At 43.9% G+C, this 5,225-nt stretch overlaps 1 pseudogene; it reads right to left on the bottom strand.

The window, feature by feature from the left end:
• Positions 1-1,726: 1,726 nt before the first annotated feature.
• On the bottom strand, positions 1,727-3,772 carry LOC101998559 (annotated as a pseudogene).
• Positions 3,773-5,225: the final 1,453 nt, after the last annotated feature.

The following is a 5,225-nucleotide window of genomic DNA, read 5'->3' as shown; positions in this document are numbered from 1 at the left end:
ACAATACTCTTAATTCATAGATCTACAGATAAACAAAAGTACTATAACAGTATCACTCAGCTTTGTTTAGAAACATGGTAGATTGCTTTCATGAAACTGCTATTTACTAGCTGTGTGATTCTGAATGAGCCGCTTAGTCTCTGTGAGTCTCAGTCGCCTGATCTTTAAGTGAGAATCATTTTTATCCCACAGAGTTATTCTGAAGGTCAACTCCGATACTGGCTCATAAAGCTTCATGCTGCCAAGTAAGGCTTGGTTTTGAGAATGTAGGCACTGAACAAATGGGAAGGTTGGTATAGAGATTGAGCTGTGGGAATTAACATTCTGGGAACAGCTGGACTGCTACACTCAATACTGATTTCATAACTTATAATTTGCAAACTGCTACTATGTGTATTAATTTTAGAATTCAGTTGTGTGTTCTCTTTTGGGGATAGAAGCTATGGATTTCTACAGATTTGATGTGTCTATGGTAAGATTGTCTTCAGTGAGTCATTGAGAAACTAGCACAATTAACTTGAGTTTGCTTGTTTCTCCATCTCTTTACATATGTATAGATTTGATATGGGATTTTCCTCTGTATGATGTTATTACCATTGGTTAATAAAGGAACTGCTTTGGGCCTATAGCAGAGCTATAGGGGAATAGACCAAGGTAGGGAAAACTAAACTGAATGCTGGAAAAAAGAAGGGTGGAGTCAGAGAGAAGCCATGGAGCCACCGCTGGAGACAGATATGGTGAAACTTTGCTGGTAGGCCACGACCTCATGATGATGCACAAATTAATGGAGATTAATTAAGATATAAGAGCCAATAAGAAGTTAGAGCTAATGGGTCAAGCAGTAATTTAAATACAGTTTCTGTGTGATTACTTCAGGGTTAAGAAGCCAGGAACTGACTTGCAGCCTCTTTAAACATAGATTTAAGACACAAGGGAGAGTTTAAGACCCTGAACATATACACAGAAGGAAGGTGGAGTATTGTAAGATTTTAACAGAACTACCAAGGATTACCCCCAAGCAGGTCAATGGAAGAGCAAAATGGGGTTCCACTGTTCTCACAACAATGCCATTGGCACAATTTTAAATCTATGTTCCTTTAGCTTCCATGGAATGTTTGTCAGGCTTTTGTTATGGTTCTCTCTTTTACTTTTTTGATCCTAGTGGGATTTTTATTCAATAATTACTGAAGGATATCAGTCATTGTTATCAAGTTTTTTTTACCTCTTTCACAATGGAGATTTTATTGGTTGAGGAGTAAAGTACACAGACATTTCAATTCTTAAAACATGTACCCAAACTCTGAGGAGTCATACATTGTGTTCGCGTACCCAAAAGAGCCATGTGTTGTTTCTCTTTGAATTTATTCCAAGTGATGTTCCACCTCCAAACTTGGCAAGTCTTCCCCAAGACCTCACATAATAATCATTTTCTCACAATCCTCAACTCCACTGACTCACCGTTGTATGCCATGCACAGGACACAATCTCAAGTTCAATGTTTCACAGCACATTGTTACACTTGTTAGGAAAATGGACTGCCATAGGCAGATAGTCCTGACAGGGTAAGGACCAAGGAGCGGGTTTTTAGCCAACAGTTCTACGAAACACGACAATGGATATAACGGAAAATATTCCAGACACAAACGCACGACCGAGACTCCAAATTACCACTTAGTATATGCTTTGTGTTGTAGGATATAAAACTGGCCCCCTCTACGGAATGTTATGGTGACCCCCGAGACAGTCACAGCCTCTCTTGATTCAGTATCCTGCTATTTTCTGGTTGTACCAAAAAATAAACAACCAGCAAGTGATTTAACCTCTTAAAAAAATCATTTACACTTAAAAAATGGGATGAGGCAGGATTTCTCCCCACCTTTTAAAAATGTTTCTAGAGCTACTAAAAAACTCGCATTTACAAAATAGTTGATAAAAATATTCCTCTGGATTGTACAAGAAGGGAGGCGGGGACACGGACAGACATGATGGATGGTTAGAGGGACTTGGCTTCTTTCTCTTCTCCTTCAGAGGCTGGACTCTGGTCCTCGGTCTCTCCTTTCTCTGCGGGCAGATCCGTGGTTTGCTGGTCGGCCACTTCAGCTTGTTTGCCCTTTGCTCCCCTCTTCCCTTTTGCTTGCACTTTTTTATGCTTTTTTATCAGATGACTTATCCTTTCCCACGGCCTTTTTCGGCTTCGCGTCCACCTTGGCAGGGGCGGGCTTGGCCGATAGCCTCGCGGAACGGGGCTTGGGCTCCGTCTTCGCCGCTCCATCCGCGCTAACTAACCTTCCTCTTGGGCATCTTGGCGGCGCTGGATGGGAGGCGCGTGCGAGGCCGAACCTCTGTTATCAAGTTTTTATAAATATTTTTCAACAAAAGCTTTAATTTAACATTTCACCATCATCATTTTTTCCCCTGAGCATGCATTTCAGTGTGCAATGATCATGTATTTTATAAAGTGGAAATCAATTCTGGATAAGGGATTTGTTGGAAGAGTTTCAGTAGGAAGGTTATAAAGCCAGTATTCATGGATTTGGAAAAGGCAAGGAGGTACAGAGAGTCAAATCTTGGTCATCAGGCCACTTTCTGTAAATGTGTGGATGATGCTGATGGTTTCTCTGTACTGAGGAAATAGAAATGGATCATTTTGCAATAACTGTGAGTAATCTCTAGTGGCTTTCCTTACAGTTTAACTGCAATGATGTGACACTATTGCAGAACATTCAAGCAGAAATATGGAGATCATTTGTGACATCTGCTTTTACTGATCAAAACTTCACCTTGAATGTTGTAATACATAGAGAAGCAATTCCATGCTATAGATTACCAAAGACACATGGAGTCTATGGGAAGCCATAACATCTATCCCCAAATAAACATATACAATTAAATTCTATAATTAGTGTAAGTAGCACTTCATTGCATGCCATACCCTCATCATTAGTTTCTGAACATAACTCAGTCATGAATGAAAAAAGTGACTGCAAAAAAGTGAGGCATAGATCTTAGGTCTTTAAATGATTGAACGTTATTTTTAAAATGACAGGATTTGGAACCAGATGGACCAGCCTTTAAGCCTTAACCTCACTATTTCCAAGGATTATAGCTTAGAGCAAGCCCCTAATCTCTCAAAATAAGTTTCTTGTAATGCTGAATAATTATTAAGATTTAATGAGAAAATGAAAGAACCCTATATAAAATTAAGAAAATACAAGATATGCACAATATAAAATTAGCATAATTAGTGCCTTAGGTGAGGAAATTTTAGAGAACTATAATAGTTATCAAGTCCTAGTATCAGTATTTTACAGGGGTCTGTGATTCTGGTTCTCCAGAATATGTACATGTGTATATGTGTGAATAACATTCTATTTTTTCTTATTATTAAACTACAGCTAGGAGACGGTCAAAGATCATGCCAATGCCAGGGGTCTAGGCTTCCACCTGGGGCCATGTTAGTGTCCAAGGGCCATGCTACTGTAGGGTCACTTCTGGTCCAGATAGCCTGTCACCCTATACCATGGTGACATCCGGGCTGGGCTTCTAGGCCCATGTCTGTGTCTGTGGTTCTACCATAACCAGGGTCTGTATTGATATCTGTGTCCCATGTTATCATCAAAGGCTGCATAGATGACCAGGGTCTGGCCTGCAATCTGTAGCCATGAGAGCATCCTAGGGCCATGCTGCCACTAGGAACATCCTGATCTAAGTGGCCTACACTGCCTCCTGGGGACATGGTTTTGTCTAGGCCAGGGTTGCTGCAGAGGCCCATGTCTGGTTCCATGCTCTACAGAAGCCAGGGTTCAAGTTGATATCTGGAGGTCCTGTTGTCACAGAGGGCCATGTGGATGACCAGGGCCTGCGTGGCCACCTCAGACCATGTCAGTGTTGGAGAACTGGGCTGTGTTTGGGGCCATGCTGATGTGGGTGCTGGAGCCATAGAGCTATCTGGGTATGGGCCTCTGCCTAAGGCCATATCTGTGTCCATGGCCATTCAGAGACCAGGGTCTGGGGTTGTGTTTATGGCTGCCATTGCTACTGAGGGCTCTATGGATGCCCAGGGTCTCATCAGCTACCAGGGACCAGGTTGATGCCTGAAGGTCATGTTGCTGATCTGAAGGGTGTTTGTTGCCACTGGGTCCATGGTGGTGTCATGTCTGGATCTGGGGTCCTACTGCAGCTGAAGTCTGTGGCCCCCATTGTATCACAGGAATCTTTGAAACCATGCTGTGCTGAAACACCCACCTACCCTTCACAACCCTGGGATAGCTGGTCTGGCCCATCACTGGGTAGGATAGCTGGCCCTATCCCTCAGGGAAGAGTTGACTCCACTCCTCTCCATAAGCCTGCAGCTCACTAAGGAAATACACTAGAGTTGACCCTGTGGTCAAGTACACAGGGGAGCAAACCCTGAGGGCATGAGAGGAGAAGTGATCCAACCCTTGTCTGCCACTGGTAACCTGGCTGAGGGCAAGTAGCAGGTGAGAGAATTGGCCCTGGGGTCACAATAGCAGGACTAACCCTGACCCTCACCTGCTGAAGTGCAGAGAGGCTAGCCTCTGCTTCCTGCTTGGGCAGCTAGAGCTGACCATTGAGATCCAGCCCTGAGGACAGGAGAACAACAGAGTTGACCCTGTCCCTCCTCATCTGCCATGTGGCAGCATAGGTGAGAGAAAGATACACTTTTCCCTCTGTCCCTTGCTACACATGGAAGGCAAGAATGTGGGCTGGGGTCAGGAGAGTAAGAGAACTAGCCCTGCCCCACAACAGCTACAGCACACAGGAGAACAGGCCCTGCACCCTATCTGTGCAGCACACTAGGGATGACCTAGTTTTCGGGTGAGTTAGTCCTGAGAGCATGACAGTAGGAGAGCTGACTCCACACCCCCTTTTATGCCCCATAAAGCAATCAGGAGAGAGGTCTTTGCACCTTGCCTGGGCAAAACAGTAAAAGTAAAACTGGTCCTGGTAATGTAAGTGAGGGGGAGCCAGATCTAAGGACCTGATAGCAGAAGCACTATCCCTGCTTTTTACTGTAGGCTACTCTGGGTGAGCTACTACAGATAATATGGATAGTGAGGAAGAGGGAGAGCTTGTGGGCTGACCAACCCAGCTATCATTCAGGCTCAGAACCAGGTCTACGAGTTGACCTACTGCAACATCTGCCTCATTTATGAACTATTGGAGCAGGTAAAAGAGATGAACCTACAGATCCAAAAGAGCAG

This window comes from Microtus ochrogaster, chromosome 4 (genome assembly GCF_000317375.1).
Source record: "Microtus ochrogaster isolate Prairie Vole_2 chromosome 4, MicOch1.0, whole genome shotgun sequence".
Taxonomy (NCBI): domain Eukaryota; kingdom Metazoa; phylum Chordata; class Mammalia; order Rodentia; family Cricetidae; genus Microtus; species Microtus ochrogaster.
Note: the sequence above shows the minus strand (reverse complement) of the source record. Positions and strands in the feature narration are given on the sequence as shown.